General features: G+C 37.3%; 1 protein-coding gene and 1 non-coding gene across 4 annotated transcripts in view; both read left to right on the top strand.

The window, feature by feature from the left end:
• Positions 1-24,829, top strand: part of RNF217 (ring finger protein 217) — a 147,894-nt gene that overhangs the window by 55,126 nt on the left and 67,939 nt on the right. The window lies entirely within an intron of this gene.
• Positions 21,867-22,007, top strand: LOC112819484 (U4 spliceosomal RNA). The gene has a single exon (XR_003206869.1). It is a non-coding gene; the product is annotated as a U4 spliceosomal RNA (small nuclear RNA).

A 24,829-nucleotide genomic window follows, 5' to 3' on the forward strand; every position in this document is an offset into this window, starting at 1 on the left:
CAACATTCAATTTCCTTTGTAAATGCCTTTTTCATACTGCCTTAAATTGAAGGTATCGTTTCAGAGCTTTGAATGAAGTATCTTTGAACAGTGTATCCATTTGTCATTGGAGTTTTTCAGATATAGAATATTAAATGTTTGTTTCCTAAAAGTTAGCATTTCTAAGAGATTTTTCTTGAAGGCCCATATAAAAAGAAAGATAGAAGAATATCTGGAATAATTGATATTTAATTTTGAGCTTTTCATTGATTTAACATATATTTATTGAGCACCTTCTATATATAACATAAATTGTTCATGGTTCTGGGGATGTAGCAGTTAACCAAAATGAGTCACTGCTCAAATTTTGGACCTTACATTCTAGTGAGGAAAAAATAGGTAATAAGAAAAAATATATAACAGGACAGTGGTGATAATGGTTATTGCCAGAAAAACAAAACCAAGGTAAGAGGAAGGGAAGCAACTGGTAAGGTAGATGCATGTGCGTGTGTCCGAGTGGGGTTTTTGAGAGTGTGATCATGGAAGGTTTCGTGGATGATGGGATGGTTCAGAAGAGACCTGAGCCAAGCATGGGAGTGAGCATGGGAGCCCCGGGAGGAAGAGCTTCCGGGGAGAAGGATCAGCACAAAAGTGCTGAGGCCAGGGTGTGCTCGGGCTTAAAAAAAAGTCCAAAAGCTTTGGCTATTTGTTAATGCAGATTTACTCAGTCCACAGTTCTTACTCACCTGACATATCTAACTCATACTAAATACTAAATACTATAGTAAAAGAAAAGTATATGAATTCTGAGAGAAGGGCAAGAACAAGAATACTCCCATGTGTATGCATTGTATTTAAATCATTCAGTGGGCCATCTGGGTGGCAGCTGGAAAAAGCACAAGATTTTCTGTCTGAGAGATCAAGGTCCAAATCCCTACTTGGCCATTATTTACCCACTGGATAATGTTTATAAGGTAAATGACATAAAAGCACCAATAAGTAAAAGCAGTTTATTATTTATTCCTATAAGATAGAAAATTAATTTGTGAAGTGAGTTAGTATAAATCCTAGAAACATAATGCCTCTGGTTACATATGTAAGTTACATTAAGTCAGCCAATTTCTATTTACAAAAAGAATTATATTTGAGATTTTTACTCATCAGCTTGTCGTTCTCCAAGTGGGGACTGTGCCGGTATCAGATTTGGGGCTACTGTGTGACACAACTGCAGAGGGAGTCTTGGATACTCACGGAGTGGATGGCCCTCACTAAACTAGGTGATCCTGGAATACACTGGAACCTCTTCTGTGCTTTTACCAAAACTCCGCTGTAGAGTAGATAGGAAGAGATTTTGAATAATAATGATAGTAATAACTAACACTTAATTGAGTTTGTCCTGCCTTCCAGGCTCTAAATGCCTTGCATGAATTAGCTCACTGAATCCTTGGAAAAACTCTATGAGGTACGTGTAAATGATGAAACCAAGGCAGAGATAGAAAAATCAAATTATAATTGGTATAAAGCTGTTTCCTCTTTTTTTAAAGATTGATTTAGTTGAGGCAGAGAGAGCATGAGAGAGAGCGAGAGCACAAGCAGGGGGAAGTAGTAGAGGGAGAAGCAGACTCCCCGCCAAGCAGGGAGCCCGATGCGGGGCTCAGTCCCAGGACCCCAGGATCATGACCTGAGCTGAAGGCAGACGCTTAACCGACTGAGCCACCCAGACACCCTCTTTTTTTTTTTTAAGATTTATTTATTTGAGAGAAAGAGAAAACGCATGTGCCCGTGCGCCCACAGGAGGGAGGGGCGGAGGGAGAGAGAATCTCAAGCTGGCACAACGCTGAGTGCAGAGCCTGACCTGAGGTGACAACGTGGGGCTTGAGCTCATAACCCTGAGATCATGACCTGAGCCCAAATCAAGAGTCAGATGCTTCAGTGACTGAGCCACTCAGGTGCCCCAAAGCTGTTTTCTTCTATTTAATATTGTAATTAAATTATGTGGTACAGCTATTAATTGAACAATGTCCTTTCTGATGATGGAAATAAGACATGAATTCCTCTCTATACTGATATCATCATCCAACTGTAGATAGAATAATCGGCCTCCACAGATAACTGAATCTTTCAGCCAGTTATTGTGAGAAGGGGTTCAAAAATCAAACATACCAAAACCAAACTTTTCATGTTGGTTAGATGCTTAGCATTCTGATGGACAGTAATAAAGATTTCCATTCCTCCAGTGACTCATTCATTTACCTGGGGTACAATTTTGTGAGGAATCCATTTTGGTAATGAAGGGAAATTACTTTTTTAATTAAAAATTAATACTATGCCAGATCAAGGTCATCTCTTTCATATTTTATAGTATAGTATTGATAGGGACTTAGTCATATGCCTGTTTGAACTTTTGAGCAAATCCAGAGCTCCTTGCTGATGAATCATGTTGACTCGGCTCATGATATTGTTTAGGCCACCTGTGCCCTGAGATGATCTGGTCCTGTGACTATACTCATTTCTTAGTCATGTCTTTTTATTTTCACAGAAAGCTACCAACATTGCCATTTAAATACCTGGTGTCTGAAACATATAGACTTTCACCTAAACTCAGCATCCACTTAGCAGTTTTCTTGATATAAACATGTATGCTATTTGATTTTTATTAGGTTAATAAAAATTGTTGATATTCCAAAAAAGGAAGCAAAAGGGCCTATAAAGTGTCCTGTCTGAGGTCATGTGTTCAGAAAGCTATAAACCTGAACTTCATTACTTTACATCCTTGTAAAAAAAAGAATCTCTTCATAGAATTACAGTGTCAATTTTTAAAATAGCTGTATTTTAGATGCATCGCATGTTCATACTTTGAAAGTCAGCAAGTTTATGAGTTTCCTAGAAAAATAATCAGACATGCACACACATAAATACCCCTCACTAGGATGTTCATCACTACATTAAATAATAGAGAAAACTTCAAATGGTGAATGGTAGATGTTGGTTAAATGAATGGGACGTCCATATATGCAGAACTTTATATTGTTATATTTTCTATATTTCTGATATTTTTCACATTGTCTTAAAGAAAATAACAATGTAAAAAGAGATACGGTTCCCCCAAGCCTCAAGACTTTACTTCTAGAGATACTTATTCACACATAAAGTAACATGTGTAGAGATATTCATTGCTATACTATTTCTAAGAATACGATTTAGAAACAACCTCGAAGTCCACCAAAACCAGATTGGATTAATAAAAATATGATATATTCATATGATGGAATATTATATAGCATTTCAACCAAAAAAATTAAATTTTCATCTACCAACATAAATAGGTCTCAAAAAAGGTTCAATGAAAAAAGGCATAATACAGAACAATATGCCAGCTATATATTTGAGTGGCTACACTTGTACATAAGTGTAAAGAGTACTTGAAGAAGGACTGCCCACCTAATGACAATGAATGCCACAGGAAGAAGAAATAAGAAAATGAAAGTAGTGGGGCTGATTAAAGGGGACTTCAGGGGGCGCCTTGGTGGCTCATTCGGTTAAGCAGCTTGCCTTTGGCTCAGGTCATGATCCCAGAGTCCTAGGATTGAGTCCCACATCAGGCTCCTTGCTCATCGGGGAGCCTGCTTCTCCCTCTCCCTCTGCTACTCCCCCTGTTCGTGCTCTCTCTCTGGCGATCTCTCTGTCAAACAAATAAATAAAATCTTAAAAAAATATATTGTTGAAAAAAATAAAGGGGACTTCAGTATTTGTGCTATTTTGTTTCTTAAAATAAAAACATAAATTCATACACAAATGAAAGTCTAAGCAAGTATAAGAACTTAATAGTTATTATTACTAGATGGTAGGAGAATGTTTCTTTGATAAGTCTTTATACTTTCTTAGATTTAAAAAAATTTCTCAAAAAAATTAAACACTGAATTGGAAATGCAAAAGTAAAGGTAAAATATAGAGCACTCTGACAAATTTTACGGTGAAAGAGAGCAAACAATCAGAGGCTTTAGGGGGGAGGTATGGTGTCAATAGAGGGATTTTTGTTTGTTTAAGATGGGGTACATTAGAGCTGTGTTTTCAGACTGAGTCATGACCCTTTCGTGGGTTGTGAAATCCACTTAGTGGGTTGCTAGTGCATTATTTTCATGGAATCTGTGCAGAAAAGGGTTAAATTGACTTAGCAGGCTTGAGGACTCCCTACTTAGAAAACCCTACATGCAAGTTGAACCCTTGGCTAACATAGTGGAATGTGAATGGTAGGCATTTTGCCACACTGGTGAGAAACTTCCTCTACATGATAAGAATGGGTCCCTGAGCCTAAATTGTTTGTGTACACAATAGTTTATTCTGAAAACCTTCTTTTCTTCTTGGGGTCTGGAATTTTGGTATATGTGCTGCCGAAGCGAGCACGGGGTCTGGAATTTTGGTACATGCTAGGCAGAGAGAGCTTGCATGAGCATTTCTCAGTAAAAACCTTGGGCCCTGAGTGTCTAATGAACTACAGTACTTCACACACATTGTCTATTGCTGGAGGGATTATTTACATTCTATGTGACTTTACCGGGAGAGGACCCTTGGAAACTAGCACCTGGTTTGCTCTAGACTTTGCTACATATACCTTTTCCCTTTGCATATTTTTCCTTTTGCCATAATAAATCTTAGCTCTGAGTACAATTAAAAAGAAAAAAACCGTATGAAAACATCTTTTGAAAACTACTGTTGGCAACACTGCCTTCATGGTATTCGGGATGTTTTATATGAAGAGTCATACAAATTTTCTTAGAATTTCATGTTGGAAAAAATGGTTTTCTCTCTCCCAATGAGTCGGTATGCATTTCTTTATTGGATAAGAACAGCTATTTACCCCATTGTTTTTTTGACTTGTGTATATACTGGTAAACACAGAGTTAAATTTGGGGATAATTGGAGTTGTCCTTATCAAGGGCTTTAAATCAATAATATTAGCTCTTCGATGAACTGGCAAGTGTTCTATTGCCCTTATATTGCAGTTTTATTGCATTTGTCTGTCTTATCATAAGCTACTTTAGAGTTCTGTGGAATTAGAAGTTAGGTATAGAAAATGGATCAAATATTTTAGAGGCCTTTAAGCTCAAGTGTATATAATTCTATAAATAAAATAGGGGTTAAATTCCTTCCTTAATTATGTATATTTAAATACCATCAACTTTTTTGGAAGTTACTATTCAGTTTTAGCCGAGTGTATATTTTTACAGTGTGGGCACCAATCACTTTAATCTTCTATTCAAATTGTGCTCAGTAATTATTTTGGTACAAACAGCATCATAATGAATTAACACATTTAGTGGTGAAAGATTATAATAAAATGTAGAATTTCAAACTAGTGACCCAGAGAAGGATTTATTCATTTTGCAAGAAGTTACCACATATTTCCCTTAATCAGATTTTCTGATGCATTTAAACTATTTTTGGTTATACCCAAGCTTCTAGTAGTACAAAATCAATAGAATTAGAGTTTTTATGAGTATAACCACTAGCCATTTCTACTGGTTGTTCAAGAGTTGTAATAGACTAACATGTAAATTTTTAAGAAAAGTTTTGTATTTTTCATATAGGCAGGATAAGGGGGCTCCTTTCTTTGACATTCACATCAGTTAATAAAGTACAGAACCAAGAAGTGCAGCTGCTTTATATCCATATTTTGTACAGTATTTTCATTAATTTCTCAGGTAGGCCTTCCACCTCACATTTGAGAAAAGTTATGATTATCTTTCTTTGCATAAGATTAAGTAACTTATTGGGAATCCAGGGGACACCTGGTATTGAGTAAAATATTAGAATTATTTGTAATTTTTTTTCAGAACTCAGCTTAGTTCATTTTGATACAAGAGAGTAAGCTCATTGTATTATTTCAAGGACAAATCTTTTTGAGTACAAAAATTTTCATTGGAAACATAGTATCTTTACTTTCGTTGAAGGTTTGTCAAACACATTAGCATTCACATAACTTGGACTTTGAGTCATGAAGATGATTTAGAGATTAGTCTGCAACAGTGAATCTCAGTCTTTAGAATAGGAGGCACCAGAATATTTAGAAGATGGTGGTGAGTTGTGAGCCAGGAAATATGGGGAAAAGTTGAAAATCTGACTAGGAAAAGGAGCCCCACCCTCACCTTTCCCAGTTATACTCAGCAAGGTGATTACTCTTTCTCCCAGAGTAATGGAGACTAGAGGTTTAGCAGGGATGTTGCAGGCTTGGTGTGATGAGGTAGAGGTACTGCATAGGGATCTGTCCTTGGGGATCTGTGGGTAAGTCCACATAAAGGGTGATGAATGCCCCAGACCCCACTTGGCCACATGCCCCAGTGCTGGCAGGAGGGCATACACCCCCAGGCATAACACTGAAGGATTCTTCTCTGCAAAAAGTGTATAGCACCAGGGAAAAGACCTAAGGTTACTGAACTTGGTGATTTCCCAGCAAAAAGACTAGCCTGCCACCTGATTGCAGCAATGCAGCCAGCCAGTGAGGCTGACTCGCAGGCCTCCCACTCAGCTTCTTACTGCTTCACTCTGAAATAGGAATGGCACGACACCTCCACAGGATGTTCTCCATCTAAACGGGAAATAAGGGAAGCAAGATAGTGAGTAACACAGAATCCAGGAAGCTGTGGACTCCGACATAGGAGAGAAGCAGCAGGCCTAGCGCTGGTTCACGATGGAACAGAAGGCTCCAGAAAGTGTGCTCTAAGAAAGAAAAAATGGAACTTGATAAACTGGTTCATCTGATTATGTCTTCAGGGGAAGTTTATTTTTCAATTGGAGAGTTGTAACAAATATTAGTAACATTAGTAACATCCCTTCAAAAGGGGATGGAGGGATGGGTGAAATAAGGGAAAGAGATTAAGAGGCACCTACCTCCAGTTATAAAATAATGTCTTGGTGGTGAAAAGTACAGAATGTGGAATATAGTCAACAATATTGGAATAACTTTGAATGGTGACTGAGGATAAGCATACTTATTTTGATGAACATTGGGTAATGTATAGAGTTTCCAATCACTGCCTTGTACACCTGAAACTAATATAATGTTGTATGTCAATGTACTTCAATTAAGAAAAAAGGAAAAATTAAAGTCCTAGGAATGCAATAGTTCTATAAGAAATGTCTTCATAACGTAATATTAGGCTCAGCAGGAAATAGTAAATATTACTTATGTAGTCACAATAATCTAAATATGGATTATTAATAAACAAAACCTTGTGCTATAACTCTATTGGGAAGATGGAAATAAGTAAAATGGTGGGAAAAGTATGAGTGTTCTCCATTCTAATCTTCTATTGAAGAAATCACAGATAATCTCTATATTGGAGCACATGCATATTCTTTAGAATCATAAAGGCAGTAACAAAAGAAGCAGCTAAGAATTGAAAACTGTTTGCCTTTCAGGAATAGGGGTTAGTGTTGGATGTCTATTTTTATTATCTGCCTTATAAGAATCATTTGACTTTTAAAAATAACATACATGGGGGTGCCTGGGTGGTGCAGTTGGTTAAGCAGCCAACTCTTGATTTTGGCTTAGGTCATGATCTCAGGGTCGTGGGACTGAGCCCCAGTTCAGCTCCTCATTCAGTGTGGAGTCTGCTTGAGTGTCTCTCTCTCTCTCTCTTTCTCTCTTTTTCTCCCTCTGCCCCTTCCCCATGCTTGCACATACACATGCTCTCTCTTAGATAAATAAGTATAAAAATAACATACATGTATAATATTGATAAAAATAGAGTGGATAATCACACAGTGACTGACCTAAACTAATTTTTAAGTTGTCTAGGCAGATGGTGTTGTTCTGTGACCCTGGGAGAGTTACTTTACCTTTGAAGAGCCTTAGTTTCATCACTTCCAAAGTGGGGATAATGACAATAATTATAACAATAAAAATAACCTCATAGGAATGTTATGAAGAGAAAATGATGCATACAAAGCACTGATGTAGTGCTTGGTACATCTTTTCAGTGTTGGGTATTATTAATACTATTTTAATATATTACTACAAATGTATTTGGCTTTCTAATTTACTAAGGTTTTGATAGACTATGGGAAATCAGGTAACATTTGGATAGCACTTTGGTTTTATTACCTTTAAAGCCAGAAGTGATCATGTCTGGATATTTAATCAATTTCCAGCTAAAGGTCATATCACTAATAACATTTTTACTTCTAAGGCCAGGAGAGTTATTTATTAGAACTTTTTATTTTAAGTTTTCTATTTTATTTATTTTTAAAAGATTTTATTTATTTACTTGAGAGAGTGTGCGTGTGCACGCGCCCACACATGATCTGGAGTGGGGGTAGGGGAAGGGCAGAGGGGGAGGGCGAAGCCGACCCCTGCTGAGCAGGGAGCCTGTCGCTGGGCTGGATCCAGGACCCTGAGATCATGACCTGAGCTGAAGGCAGACACTTAACCAGCTGAACCATCCAGGCATCCCAAGTTTTCCATTCTAAAGTGAAGTATTAGCTTGAATACTCTATTGTAAAGTAAGTTTTTAGCTTATATCTAGTTCTGTTGTTAAACATTTTAAAAATTTAATTCTAAGGTGGATTTTCATGATTTCCAGTGTCTCTTATGTATAATGATGACTCTTCCTTCTTGTCAAGTGCACAGCACATTGTTAGTGCTTATTTGGTGGATAAGAATAAATACTCATAACAACTACAACTTATTTTACCTAATTTTGAAAACTCTCTTCTAATTGTGTTATGTATTTGGTAATGCAAAACATTGGATGTTTATGGCTTTTTAAATTTTGTGCATGATTAATCTGATTGTCAATATCTGTCTCTGAATACCTCTTACAGATGTACTGAAGACCACCAGATGATTTAGTACTAATACACCCATTTTCTGGACTACTTTTGTCACCAATATTCTGCCTTGCATTTTTTTTTTAGATATCATTGTTATGCAACATTATATTAGTTTCAGATGTACAACATAATGATTTGATATCTGTATATATTGTGAAAGGAGGACCATAATTAGTCTAGTTAACATCTGTTACTACACATAGTTACAGATTTTTTCTTGTGATGAGAAATTTTAAGATTCAGTCTCTTAGCAACTTTCAAATACACAATACAATTTTTATTTTTATTTTTATTTTTTTTTTAAAGATTTTATTTATTTATTTGACAGAGAGAGACACAGCGAGAGAGGGAACACAAGCAGGGGGAGCGGGAGAGGGAGAAGCGGGCAGGGAGCCCGATGCGGGGCTCGATCCCAGGATCCTGGGATCATGACCTGAGCCGAAGGCAGACGCTTAACAACTGAGCCACCCAGGCGCCCCCACAATACAATTTTTAAAAAATATTTTATTTATTTATTTGACAGAGAGAGACACAGCGAGAGAGGGAACACAAGCAGAGGGAGTGGGAGAGGGAGAAGCAGACTTCCCGTGGAGCAGGGAGCGCGATGCGGGGCTCGATCCCAGGACCCTGGGACCATGACCTGAGCCGAAGGCAGACGCTTAACGACTGAGCCACCCAGGCGCCCCAGCAATACAATATTGTTAACTCTAGTCACCATGCTGTACATTATATCCCAGGACTTATTTACTTTATAATTAGAAGTTTGTACCTTTTGACAGTCTTCATCTTTCACCTGCCTCTGACAACCACCAATCTTTTTTCTGTGTGAGTTTTTTGTTTGTTTGTTTGTTTGTTTGTTTTAGGATTCCAGTATCAGTGAAGTCTCTCTGTCTGGCTTACTTCACTTAGCGTATTTCCCTCAAGACCCATCCTTACTGTCCCAAATGGCAAGAGTTCCTCCCTTTTTATGGCTGAGTAATATTCCATTTTGTGTATATATGTGTGTGTGTGTGTGCATGCACACCATGTTTTCTTTGTTTATTCACCCATCAGTGGACATGTAGGTTACTTCGATGTCTTGGCTATTGTAAGTAATGCTGAAATGAACATAGGGTTACATATATCTTTTCTGGTTGTGTTTTTGTTTCCTTTGGATAAATACCCAGAAGTAGAATTGCTGGACCATATTACTATTTATTCGATATTATTATTAATTCAATATTATATATTTAATATTTTGAGGCACCTCTGTACTGTTTCCCATAGTTGCTATACCAGTTTACATTCTCACCAACATGCAAAGCATTTCCCTTTCCTCCATGTGCTTACTCTCTCCTGCTGCCCTATTAAAGCTGGTGGGTGTGCCCTGCCCCTGCACTATCCAGGGGCCTCACTAAAGCTGGTGGGCATGTGCAGACCACCCAGGGGACTTCCCTTTACCACCTTGCCCTGGTAGCCAGGGAGGCTTGTGTTTCTGAGCCCCAGGGGCTATCACAATTGGAGAGACAGTTCTTGGCAGGCTCCCAACCACAGGACGCCTGACAGATAGCTGACTGAAACACAACCCATGTCTTCCTCTGAAAAAAAAGCCTATTTGCTTGTCCTGGAGCTTCAGCTTGAGAGGCGGGCTTAAGGTTTACTCCACATCTAGAGGATACTGAGATGCTGTCAGGGAACAGAGGCCACGTGATCACATCTTTGTGTATAACAACATGTTACTGAACAACTCCTGGGTTATAGAAGAAATCAAAGGAGAAATCCAAAAATACCTAGAGATAAATGAAAGCAGAAATATGACATACTAAAATCAATGGGATGCAGCAAAAGTGGTTCTAAGAGGAATGTTCATAACAGTACAGGCCTACCTCAAGAAACAAGAGAAATCTCAAATAAATAGTTTTTTTTTTTACTTAAAGGAACTAGAAAAAGAACAAGTGAAGCCTAAAGTTATTAGAAGGAAATAGTAAAGATCAGAGCAGAAATAAATGAAATAGAGACTAAAAAGACAAAAGAAAAGATAAATGAAACTAAGAGCTGGTTCTTTGAAAAGATAAAATTGACAGATCTTTAGCTAGACTCGCAAAGAGAAAAAGAGAGGACAATAAAATTGGAAATAAAAGAAGAGTAGTTACAACTGATACCACAGAAATACAAAGGATCAGAAAGACTACTATGAACAATTAGACATCAGCAAGAAGCAAGTGGGTGAAGTACTAGAAAATGCAGTCTTCCAAAACTGAAATGAGGAAATAGTAAAACTGGGTAGACTGGTTACCAGTAAGGAGATCTAACCAATAATGAAAAGCCTCCCAACACCAAAAGCCAGGACCAGATGGCTTCACTGGCTAACTCTACCAACCATTCAAAGAAGATTTAATACCTATCCTTCTCAAACTCAGCTTATAGAATGGGAGAAAATATCTCCAAATCATGTATCTGATAGGGCACTATTATCCAAAATATATAAAGAATTCATACAACTCAATAGCAAAAAACCAAACAATTCAATTAAAAAGTGGGTAAAGGCTTTATTGTATAGCTGAGCAGAACATGTGCTTAAACTTAGGGATGCTGAAGGAGATGAATGGGCTTTGGAGTGAATGTGACAGTTTAAAAAGCACCTTCATTTTTTGGACCTACATATTGAACTGTTTTGGAACTCAGCTGTTCCCTTCCTGAGTTTCAAATATGAGACTGCTATAGTCACATCCCAATATCCAGTGGTAAAATCTCATTTGTCACTGTCATTCCTATTCCTTTTCATTTATAATCAGAATAAAGTTGTATTTCTTTTTTATCCTTTTTTTAAAGATTAAATTTAATTAATTAATTAATTTGACAGAGAAGGAGCACAAGCAGGGGGAGCAGTAGGCAGAAGGAGAGGGAGAAGCCCCAATATGGGGCTAAAACCCCTGACCCTGAGATCAAGAGTCACACACTGCACCAACTGAGCCAGCCAGGCGCCCCAACTTGTATTTCAAATTTAAAAAAGTGGGCAAAAGATCTGAATAGACATTTTTCCAAAGAAGTCATGCAGATGGCCAACAGGTACTTGAAAAGATGTTCGATATCATTAATCATCAAGGAAATGCAAATCAAAACCACAATGAGATATCACCTCACATCTGTTAGAATGTTTATGATCAAAAAGACAAAAAATAACGTGTGTTGGTGAGGATGTGGAGAAAGGGAACCCTTGTGCAATGTTGGTGGGAATGTAAATTTCTGTAGCCATTATGGAAAACAGAATGGACGTCCTCACAAAGTTAAAAACAGAAATACCATAAGATCCAGTGATTCCACTACTTTATATTTATCTGAAGAAAATGGAAACACTAATTCAAAAATATATGCACCCCTATGTTCACTGCAGCATTATTTTTAATAGCCAGTATATGGAAGAAACCTACATGTCCAGTGATGGTTAAATGGACAAAGAAAATGTGATACACACACACACACACACACACACACACACACACACACACAATGGGGATATTACTCAGCCATGAAAAAGAATGAAATCTTACCATTAAGGACAAGAAGGATAGACCTTGAAGGAAATATGCTAAGTCAGACAGAAAAAAGATAAATACCATATGATTTTACTTACATGTGGAATCTAAAAACAAAACTCATAGATGTAGAGAACAGAACAGTGGTTGCTAGAGGGCAGGGAGGTTGGGGGTGGGCAAAATAGATGAAGGGGGTCAAGAGGTACAAACTTAAAATAAATAAGTCTTAGGGATGTAATGTATAGCATAATTAATAATACTGCAGTGCGTATTTGAAAGTTGCCAAGAGAGTAAATCCTCAAAGTTCTCATCATAAGACAAAAAATAGTATCACATTGTAGGATGGTAGCTAGACTTACTGTGGTGATAATTTCAAATCATTATGTTGTACACCTGAAACTAATATAATGTTATATGTCAATTATACCTCAACTTTTAAAAAAATCGGTAAATAGGGGTGCCTGGGTGGCTCAGTTAAGTGACTGCCTTCAGCTCAGGTCATGATCCTGGAGTCCCGGGATTGAGTCCCGCATCAGGCTCCCTGCTCAGTGGGGAGTCTGTTTCTCCCTCTGACCCTCCGCCTCTCATTCTCTCTCTCTCTCATTCTCTCTCAAACAAATAAATAAAATCTTTAAAAAAATTTAAAAATCAGTGAATAAAAAAATTCCTTCTTTCCCTTAATAAAAAGAAGAATGCCAGCTAATAAGTGTAGGAGGAATAATGAACTAGAAATATCACCATTTTGCAACCCCAATGCAATGTCTGACTGATGGAAGGATCATCAGTGGACGGTACAATCTTCTGGTAAAGTGTTGTTGGGGAACAAAATATAGTCATATGGGCAAGTATCAATTACAGATTACATATTAATTACAAAAGGAAAATGTACTTTTACAATAGAGAGATCTGGAAGACATCACCATAACTGAATGATGAAACTTGTCATCACCAATAATGTGTAAACTGGGAGTATGTGCTTCTTGATTTGACACCATGGGAAATAAACATCATCAAAAATGTTTAACTCAGATTTGATTTGAGGGAAATAAAGAACAATTCTAGATTGTGGGACATTCTATAAAACAACTGGCCTGAATTTCTCAAAATGTTAGTGACAAATTATTTTTCTAAAAGTTGAAGGATTAAAAGAGATGAAAGAGAAATGACAGCCAAATGAACTGTATGATCCTTGGTTGGATCCTGAATAATTTTTAAAAATCAGCTGGGAATAATATTTTGGGGACACTTTGGGAAATATGAATATAGGATGTATATTAGGTAGAAATAGTTTATGTATGCTAAGTTTCCTGATACAGTGATTAGATTGTGATTAAGTGAAAGAATGTCCCTATTCTTTTAAGTGGTTAAGGAAAAAAAATAAGTTGTGTGTGCGTGTGTGTTTATGTGGGAGAGAGAGAGAAAGAAAGGGTGTAGAAAAATGGAGATTATTTCAAAATTGAAAGGTGGAAATAAGCAATTTGAGGGATAGATTATGCCATGCATTCTTTAAAAAAAAAAAAAGTGCTTTAGTAAATTCTTGGCCAATACTGGAACTTAGTGAAGATTTTGATTTTGCAAAAGAAATGGTGTACAATTGAAGGCAATCGGCATAGGTCTCAGTTAAATGTTGTGAAGGTATGCAATCCAATAGTACTAGGACATCAAAATGAAAATCTCTCTAGGTTGCTAATTCAGGTGGATGCCTCTTTCTTGTCCTTTGAGAATTATCTGTTACCATCTGTTTATTGGGAAAAGAAAAAAAAATCCTCTGCTAAAATGATATACGTTAAACTAGTAACACATTGCCATTTTGCATATCAAATTGAAATCTCAGTGTGCTTCTTGGCTCAGTGAGCTTTATGAGAACAGCACAGTAAACCTGGACAAGGACCATGCGTGTTGTGAAGGCATTCCACCTGCCTTAGAAGCCCACTACTGTCCCCTTTATGTTTTGCTCTTCACATGCAGTGCTGCTGGTGAGTTTCTTGGGCCAGACTTCCCAGCAGCGGGTACTTTAGACAGAGCTGACCAGAGCAATTAAGAGACACCCTCTGGCTTTTGGACCAAGTCTGTCAAGGCTTTGATTATTCTATTTCAATTTATTTCAACAAACAAATACTAAGTGCTTACTGTATGCGGGGCAGGGTCCTGGTACTCCCTAGGATACCAAGATAAATAAAATGTGGTATGTGCCTATGAAAAGTGTATATTTCAGGGAAAGAGAGCTTGAGACAGCTACATCAATATCTATTATTAAAAGGTAGAGAATGAGAAATGATTTAAGAGGCAGACAAACAATATCCCATGAGCTTTTGGTATTCAGAGGTCCCTTGGCTTTTTAGTGCTATCCTGCAGGTCTTTCTTAAAATGGAGGATTGAAGCCCAGTCATCCAGATGGTTTGGGACATTTACAGAACCATGATTCATAGATGTGATATCTGGTTGTATTTTTTTTAATTGCCCTGCTTTCTGATGTTAATTATTGCAACTAGGCTGCCAAGCAAACATCTGTTCAAGGTTGGAATCTGGATCCAGGCTTGTTGCTTTGGCTGAGCTTGCTGGATACTGTTCTTACTTCACATGGAATATTGTATAATCTCTATAAAAATTGCATAGTATGTATAGAACATCAAACTATTACAGGTCAGTACATGACTAGAAGACTTACATAAAAGGAGAAACAACAAGTGAGTGAACCGATATATATTAAAGCCTACAACTAGTAAAAATAAATTTTAAACCACATGCATTAAAAAAATAATATTGCCATTTTTGCTTATCACATTAAAGGCAAAAGTTTTGTAGGTTTTTTTGTGTTGTTTTAGTTTGTTTTTTTTTAATGATGTACTCATCAGAGCAAGGTGTGATAAAATGGCTACTATCATGGACTGTAAATAAATATAGCTTTCGGAAAGCAGTTTGGCGGTATGTGTCAAGAAGAGTCTTATAATAATCACACACTTTGATCCAATAATTCCAATTCTGGGACTCTATCCTAAGGAAATAATCTGAACCACAGAAAAAGCTTTATGCATAAACTCATTCATCACCACATTATTTATAATAACATAAAATTAGAAACAGCTTCCACAGATTAGCTGTGACTCCTCCACTTTCTGAAATATTATACAACATTCAGAAACAATGATTAGATGGTAATAACATGGAAAATGCTCATGTTACATTATGTGGAGAGACAAGATACAAAATTGAATTTAGAGTGATGTAGAATAGATATAGTATATTCTAGAAGGAAATACATGAGTATGTTAATATTGGTCATATTTGGATAAGACAAAGCCTAATTTTTTCCCTTTTTCTGTTTTCCAAATTTCCTTTACAAAATCATGTATAGCTGCACAAACTCAGTTGCCCTCTGAGACTGCCTTGAAACACCTCCCCACCCTCCAGGCCCCCAGTATGACTGATACCTGTTCTTCTAGTTTTAGCAAGTGAGGCCCAGACCAGATCTACTTTGTTTTGAGGGGAAAAATGTATTTCTACTCTCCCTCAAAAATGATAAAGACTATTCAACAGATGAATTTTATATGGTTCTACTCTGTATACTAGGGATCCAGTGAAATTTTGGTCAACCAGTAACATTTTTGACAATTGGTGCATTTAAAAAATAATTAAATAATAAAAAAAATTTAAAAACCAGCGCTCTTGAATGGGAGCCGCTGAGAACACTTTGAAGGACTTGGACTAGGAAGAATGGGCTGACAAGTCGAAAGGGTCACAAGCACTTCTTTCCCTACATACCAGCCTTTTTCTTTCAGTTAACACATTGGATACAACAGCTGAGTTGTGGCCAGCAAAGAATGTAGCTGTTCCCCTTAAGGGAAGCTGGGCTTCTGGCCTGTGTGAGGTCTCTACCCTGGTAGTTATGATTGATCATTTCTGTCTTCTTAGAACTACTGATAAAGGCCAATTAGGCTGTCACTCCTCTCCCACTCCCAGAACCCCTTAAAATAGTCCAGAACAGGACATCAATTATTCTACCTACAAGGCCACTTTATACACTAGACAAAACAAAATCACATTCCTCCCCTATAATAGATGCTATACTTGGACTAACGGCCCCAGGTTCCCCATATTCATCTGTATTTCTGCTTCCTGGTTGACCCTTAGACTTCTGTGGCTGGAGACTCATCACCTGATCATTACCTAGAAAACCAACACTAGCTATATTCACCTCTTTTTGTATTTCAACAAATATTTATTAAGCACCTACTCTGTGCCAGGCGGTAGGGGAGGTATTTGAGATGTACAAATAAATAAGGTGCAATTCCTGCCTTCAAAGAGTTTATAGAATAATGGGAAAAGCAAACAATTACTCTGGAGTGGGATAAATAAAATGACTGCTAGCACAGGCTAGCTACAGGTGATTAAGAATCACATGATGCAGTTTTGTAAGAGTAGGAAAGTTTTCCAGATGGGTTTGACACCAAAGCTAAGACCTGCAGTGTTTCAGTAAGAAAAGTGCATGTGAAGAATGTCCCAGATAAAAGGAACAGCATGTTCCAGAGGCAAATAAGAGTGTGACTGGGGTGTAGTCTGCAATGGCAGGGAATGGCAATCGGGAGTCCAGAAAAGTAGTCAAACATGAATTGGGGCTTTATTTCACATACTAGGGAGTTTTCATTTTATCCTGAGCACAAAGGTATTATGGAAGTAGTTTAAGTAGTAGATTAGCATGATCAGATTTGTGTTTTACAAAGAGTACTCCCAAGCCTGGACTTAGTGGCAGTGGAAATCAGGAGAGGTAAATGGTTCTCTGAAGTGTGAATAAAGTAGAATTTTGTTGATTGATTGGGTGAGGTAGAGATGATACAGAAGAAAAGTCAGGAAGCAATATTTTGTTTTCTGGTTACTGTGCCATTCACTGTGATAAGGAACATGAAGTAAAGTGGGCTGTCAGGGAAAGATGAGGAGATGATGATTTCTTTTAGACTGAGTGTGTGGTATGTGACTGGAGACATGGGAATTGCATGTAGGTATCAGAAGCTCAGTAGAGAGATCTGGGCTGGAGGTTTACATGGGGAAGCCTCAGTATGTATGTAGAGTTGAAACCATGGTGGTGGAGGAATAACACCGAGATCAATGAGAACAATCTGTTATAAACAAAACCTTGAGACTCGAGAAACTTTAATGGATAGACATGGGAAGAATCCACGAAGGGGAAAGAAGAAGGTATCAGGAAACAAGAGAGTGTGATACACTAGGGGTCAGGACGGAAGCCGAGGTCAACAGTGTCAATAATGCAGAGGAGGTGAGTAAGATAAGGTTCCCAAAGGCATTTATTAACGAGAAGGTCATTGGTAATTTTGTAGAGAGAGACTTCAAGGAGAGCTGTGAGACAGATAGTCCTGGGTTTTTAAATGTGGACATAGAGAAAAGAACATTAAATATTCTTTCAGTTAGCTTGGCTGAAAATGGAGGGAGACTAAGGGACACGAGGTCCTAAAGAGTTTTTATTTTGTTTTGCTTTCATGATGAGAGAGACAAGCATGTTTATATGCTTGATTGCTGAAGTTACCAGAAAGAGTTGAGGTCCCTGACAAAGCAGGTAGAAACATTCCTCTTGAGAAGGTTGAGAGGTTCTGCTTTCTACCAAAGAGGAAGGAAGAATGGAAGAGAATGCACCGCCAGTGTGTGGGAAACAAAAAGTTGAAGGGTTCTCATCTGACCACATCAGCTTTTACCCTGTCAATTGGGAGGTGAGGTTACTGATTGCATATGTATCCGCCAGCTGAAAGGGAAGGTTGAGGGTGAGGCCTTGAGGAGTGAAAATTAGAAATGGTTCATAGGTGAGGAAGGGGGTAACCCAGAGCCACCCAGAGAGGGGCTGCTGCACAATGATGACAACACAGATGGGCTTGGAGACCATCTGCTTGTTTACAGCATTGCACCTGGAGGAGGCAGGTCAAGGTTTGACTGCTTCTGCTCATGAAAGTATGATGTTTAGAAAGACATTTACTGCTTTTGATGAAGCATTTAAGAATTCTCAGTGGCCACTAGCAACATGGCATTATTATTCAAGTAGCTAATTTTGCCAAGTGTAGGTAGGCATCTGCAGGGGCATTGTGACGATGTGTCCATACTCTGGTACTGACAAGGTTTGAATTAAAGCTTCAGTATTTTCTTTCTGTGTGACCTTGGGCAAATGACTTACTCTTCTATGCTTTGGGATCCTGGTAGGATCTTTATCAGGAAAAAATGAGGTGACTGATAGAAAGTGCTTAGTACAGTACCTGACTATTACACATTCAATAAATGTTAGTGGCTGCTATCATCGTCGTCATTGTCGTCATCATCATCATCATCATCATCAGGTTCACTGTGACAATACCAGAAGTTTCTAGAAAGCTTACAGTTTAAACCTTTACTATAGAGCAGAAAGTGGTCTGGATAGACCAAATCAGCCACAGCATTCCTTTAAGCCAAAACCTAGTCCAGAGCAAGGCTCAAACTCTCTTCAATTCCATGAAGGCTGAGAGAAGTGAAGCTACGGAAGAAAAGTTTGAAGCTAGCTGAGGTTGGTTCATGAGGTTTAAAGAAGGAAGCCATCTCCATAACATAAAAGTGTAAGACTACGCAGCAAATGCTGATGTAGAAGCTGCAGCAAGTTATCCAGATCTGGCTAAGGTAATGAATGAAGGTGGCTACACTAAACAACAGATTTCCAGTGCGAATGAAACAGCTTTATATTGGAAGAAAATGCCGTCTAAGACTTTCATAGCTATAGGAGAGAAGTCAGTGCCTAGCTTCAAAGTTTCAAAGGACAGGTGGACTCTTGTGTTAGGGGCTAATGCACCTGGTGACTTTTGGTTGAAGCCAATTCTCATTTACCATTCCAGAAAACCTGTGGCCCTTAAGAATGACACTTAATCTGTTTGCCTGTGTTCTATAAATGGAACAACAAAGCCTGGATGACAGCACATCTGTTTACAACATGGTTTACTGAGTATTTTGAACTTTCTTCTGAGAACTATTGCTCAGAAAAAAAAAAAAAAGATTCCTTTTAAAATATTATGGCTCATTGACAATGCACCTGGTCACTCAAGAGCTCTGATGGAGATGGACAGAAAGATTCATGTTGTTTTCATGCCTGCTAACAAAACATCCATTCTTTGGCCCATGGATCAAGGAGTCAGTCATTTTGACTTTCAAGTCTTATTATTTAAGAACTACATTTCATAAGTCTATAGCTGCCACAGATAGTCCTCTGATGGATCTGAGAAAAGTACATTGAGAACCTTCTTAAAAGGAGTCACCATTCTAGATGCGTTTAAGAACATTTGTGATTTGTGGGAAGAGATCAAAATACCCACATTAACAGGAGTTTGGAAGAAGTTGATTCCACCCCTCATGGATGACTCTGAGGGATTCAAGACTGCAGTGGAGGAAGTAACCGCAGATGTGGTAGAAACAGCAAGAGAACTAGAATTAGAAGTGGAGCCTGAAGATGTGACTGAATTGCCAAATCTCATGATCAAACTTTAACAGTTAAAGAGCTGCTTCTTATTGAATTGCAAAGAAAGTGGTTTCTTGAGATGGAACCTACTCCTGATGGAGATGCTGTGCAGACTGTTGGAATGACAACAGAGGATTTAGAATATTACATCAACGTGGTTGATAAGGCGGCAGCAGGGTTTGAGAGGATTGACTCAAATTTTAAAAGAAAATTCTGTTGAGATCAAACAGCACTGCATGCTGTAGAGAAACCATTTGTGAAAGAAAGAACCCATCAATGTGGGAACATTTATTGTTGTCTTATTTTAAGAAAGTGCCACAGCCACTCCTGCCACAATCACCACCACGCTGATCAGTCAGCCGCCATCAACATTGAAGCAAGACCTCCACCAGCAAAAAGATTATGACTCGCTGAAAGCTTAGATGATAGCTAGCATTTTTTAATTATTTATCTTTAAAGATTTATGTATTTATTTGAGAGAGAGAGAGAGAGAGCAGGAGGAAAGAGCAGAGGGAGAGAATCTTCAAGCAGACTACCTGCTGAGCACAGAGCCCGACTCAGGGCTCAGTCCCACGACCCATGAGATCATGACTTGAACTGAAACCAAGAACGGGACACTTAACTGACCGAGCCACCTAGGCACCCTGATAGTTAGCATTTTTTAGCACTAACATTTGAAAAATAAGGTGTGTACATTGGGTTTTTTTTTAGATATAATGCTATTGTATACTTAATAGATATATAATATACCTATTATTGTATTAATACAATGTTATTTTATACTTACAAGCGGTAGAGTGTGAACATAACTTTTATATGCACTGGGAAACCAAAAAATTCATTCGGCCCACTTTTTTTGCAATATTCATTTTATTATGATGGTCTAGAACTGAACCCACAATAGACCTTAGGTATATGTAATACTATAAAAATACTATACAGGCAGAAATACTATATAAAAACCTTTAAATTATGTTGGTATTCTTCCTTTACACTCGTACTTGTATTTGGCTTATAAGAGAAAAGCAACTTGATTTTCAGTTTTACTTACTATTTACTCTGTTAAAATATTGTGATGTGTTCTACTTTTTCCATATTGCTCACAGTTTTCTAGTTGGTCTCTATCATACAGTCTTCCTATATACTTTATCTTAGCTAGTTTTCTGAAACAAATTGTCATTTCAGTCAAAAACCTCACATTTGAACTATCTCAATTCTAATACATGAACTATATTTACCTTGTTGACCAATAGCAAAGTCAAGAGATTTTTATTGTTGTATTGCAGTCACCTAAAGAAATGAAAAAATTCAGTTGAAGCAGGGTAGAATTTTCTAAAATGTATTTGTAGTAAATCAAGACATTGTGAGTATTCCAGTCCTTTTTCAGTCTAATCACAAAGCTTTTAACTAAGAGTTTATAGTATATCCGTTCACCAAGCAAGTCTTTTTTAGACACCTCTTTATCCTACTCATATTTTTTAAAAGATTTTGTTTATTTATTTATTTATTTATTTATTTATTTATTTTAGAGAGAGAGAGAGAGCGAGCGACTATGAGGGGAGGGCAGAGGGAGAGGGAGAGAACCACAAATAGACACCCTTCTCAGCGTGGAGCCCATTGACAGTCCCAGTCTCATGACCCTGAGATCATGATCTGAGCTGAAACAAAGAGTTGGATGCTTAACTGACTGAGCCACACAGGCACCCCTAAAAGATTTTATTTTTAAGTAATCTCTCTACCCAATATGGAGATCAAGCCCAAGATCAAGAGTCACATGTTCAACCGAGGCAGCCAGTCACCCATATCCTACTCATATTTTCTTTTTAAAGATTTTATTTATTTATTTGACACAGAGAGAGATAGTGAGAGTAGGGACACAAGCAGGGAGAGTGGGAGAGGGAGAAGCAGGCTTCCTGCCAAGCAGGGAGCCCAACGTGGGCCTCGATCCCAGGACCCTGGGATCACGACCCAAGCTGAAGGCAGATGCTTAACGACTGAGCCACCCAGGCGCCCCCTACTCATATTTTTAAAAGCGATTGCTTTGCTTCTAGAATAAGATCCCAAGCTTTGCGCAGTGGCAGTATCGTAGCCAATGAGGTTTATCCGAGGCGCGATTATTGCTAATAGAATAAGATCCCATTTTTTATTAAATTTTAATACTTTGCAAGTATTAAATTTCAAACATCAGAAGAGAGGACCGTTTTTTGAAAACATATATTCTTTTCTCTTTTCAAATTCAAATACACTTTAACTTTGTTTCTGGGAAATATAAAGGAAAATTTGGTCACTCTGCACGAAACAGTATTTTATATTTGGAAGTAATGAATAGAAGCCAGGAAGAAGGAATTATATTTTTCTTTATTGAATCTAAAAACTCCAGGTAATGAACATGCTATTCCTAGAACTGGGTGGATGGTGCACAAAGATACTTTGTTTTGGCATGAAAAGGCTCTGTTGAAATTGCTCTTTTTAAGTTAAAAGAACTATGTGAACTTAGTTTAACGTCTAGGAAAGCACTGATGCTTGCCAATACCAAAAGACCAAAACCTGTAGGGAAAAAAAATTAAATGGTTGTGAGTAAAAATGTAGAACATGTATTTTTTAAAAGTGTCAAACTTGGACTATCTTCAGGTTTACAAGTAGTATTATAAAGAGTGATGTTGTTCTATTTGTTAAACAGTTTTCGAGAAGAAAGGTTTTTGGATTAAAAAAAACCACAGATAACTATTTTGACATCAGCTCCAGGAAAGGAACATTGCTTGCTGTGAATTAGCTTCAATGACAGTACCACTGTGTGGGCGGGATACCCAAAGGGTTTAGTTTACTTAGGAAATGGCTGCCTTCTCCACTGCATTCTACAGAGGGTTAGGGGCAAAGCCCAGAATTCATTAGTGTATTGGTATAGGATTTAAACTAAGACTACCAAGTATATTCAGAGATAAACTTAAATAATGTTCATTAATTCAGTTTTGAATTTAACCATAATTCTCAAGATCCTGTCTTGTTTTCAAGACCAACCCAAAATTTTGGTTACTGGTTTTGCTATTAATTCTGGATCTACCAGTTACTATAGTTCAGAAAATACTTATGCATAAAAAATTCTGTACAATCAAAATTTTAACAAAAATACTAGAGTATTAAATAAAAAAATAATTCCACAGTATGAAAAATCAATTTTGAATGATTCCTTCTTCTCTCTCACTTCATGTTTTTTCATATATACTTTTACATACTTATGTAAATACAATTTTAACGCTTCCTTATCTAACATCAAATATCTTTTAAAATATTTTTCATATTTTTTCTATTTAAGAAATAAAATAGCCAAATCTACCCATTGAGATCCTTTTTATTCTTCATAGTTTAACTAAAATACCTCCTTTTTCATGCACAGTCAAAATCAGTTCTCCTTTTTGCTTCTCTGCCTGAACAGTGGTCATTTATGCCTATGTTTATCTCCCCTGATAAGCTGGAAGCTACTTGAGGGTAGCAGTTTATTCATCTATAAATTCTCTCCAGTAGGTAGTAGGCACCTTGCGCATAGTAGGCACTGAATAAATAATTGGGTATTGAGTTGAAACAAATCCATAGAGACATTTAGAGCAAAGTGTTTTACAAAGAAGTTGAAGTGAGAAGAAATGAGCAAAGCCATAGAAGTTTTATGCCTATAAAAAGAAGGAAGAAGTGGTAGTACTAATTTCTAATGAAGTAGAGTTAGAATTTAAATATAAAAATGCCAAATAGGGAGAAGACTATTTACAAAGATAATGTCATAAACTTGTATGCACCAAGAAACACTGCAGTTAAATATGTAAACCAAAAACACATCAATGAGAAGTATAATTTGAAAAAATATATAGTAAGCAACTTTAATATTCCTCTTTCAGAATCAGATTGAATACATAAATAAATTAATGAGCCTATGGAAGAATTAATGTAAGCCATTCAAACTGGCCTGAATAGAAATCTATATACAATCTTACATCTCTTGATTAGAGTAAAAGATGTTTGTCCCAGAAACATTTTTTTAAATTATGTAGTTGGCTAGAAATAAAACCTTAATATTTTTTTAAAGATTTTTTTTTATCTATTCATTTGAGACAGAGAAATACAGAGAGAGAGAGAGCGAGCATGAGCAGGAGGAGGTGCAGAGGGAGAGGGAGAAGCAGGCTCTCCGCTGAGCAGGGAGCCCAATGTGGGACTCAATCCCAGGACCCTGGGATCATGACCTGAGCCGAAGGCAGACGCTTAACCATCTGAGCCACTCAGGTGCCCCCAAACCTTACTATTTTTAAAATTAAGATTTTACAGACCACTTACTTTTATTCATAATTAAGCAAAGGTGAAAATAAATAGTAGGAAAAAATTACCGAAAAAGTTTTAGCTGCAGAGAAATTAAGCAATACTTAAAGAGGAAGTGAAAACAGTTTATACACTGCCTAGAAAAAAAATGGAGAGAACATTTCATTCCAAAATTTTTAGAACATGGTAAAAACTATTCATTACTAAGGAATAAAAGCAGGAAACAAGGGACTAACGAATCATCTTAAGAAACTAGGAAAAGGATAACAAAATGAACCATATAAAAGCATAAAGAGGATAGTCCTAAACATAAAAACCCAAAGGAAGGAATAGAAAAAGAAAAAACAAACAAACAAACCAACAATATAAAGGATAAGCCCAAGAGCTGGTTATTTTAAGAAATACAAGATTAATTCTTTTAGGAGCCTGATTTAAGGATCAAAGAAAGTAAAAGTAGACAAGGTGAGGAAGAGACAAGGTGAGAAGAACAGATAAGATGAGAAAAGAGAAAACCACAGAGAGAAAGAGGGAGAACAGAGACTATTCTGTTGTAGCGGAGGGGAAACCAAGGGAAACCAAGGGAATAGACGCTTTCCTAGAAGACATATCCTAAATTAGGTCCTCTATTGTAATTGGCCCGTTCAAATTTTCAACTTCTTGTCTAAATTTTGGTAACTTCTAATTCCTGGGAGGTTTTTTTGTTTGTTTCTTGTCTTTCAGTTTT

The sequence above is a fragment of the Callorhinus ursinus genome, unplaced genomic scaffold, assembly GCF_003265705.2.
Source record: "Callorhinus ursinus isolate GAN/ISIS: 27379988/994484 unplaced genomic scaffold, GSC_fseal_2.0 scaffold6, whole genome shotgun sequence".
NCBI classification, from domain to species: domain Eukaryota; kingdom Metazoa; phylum Chordata; class Mammalia; order Carnivora; family Otariidae; genus Callorhinus; species Callorhinus ursinus.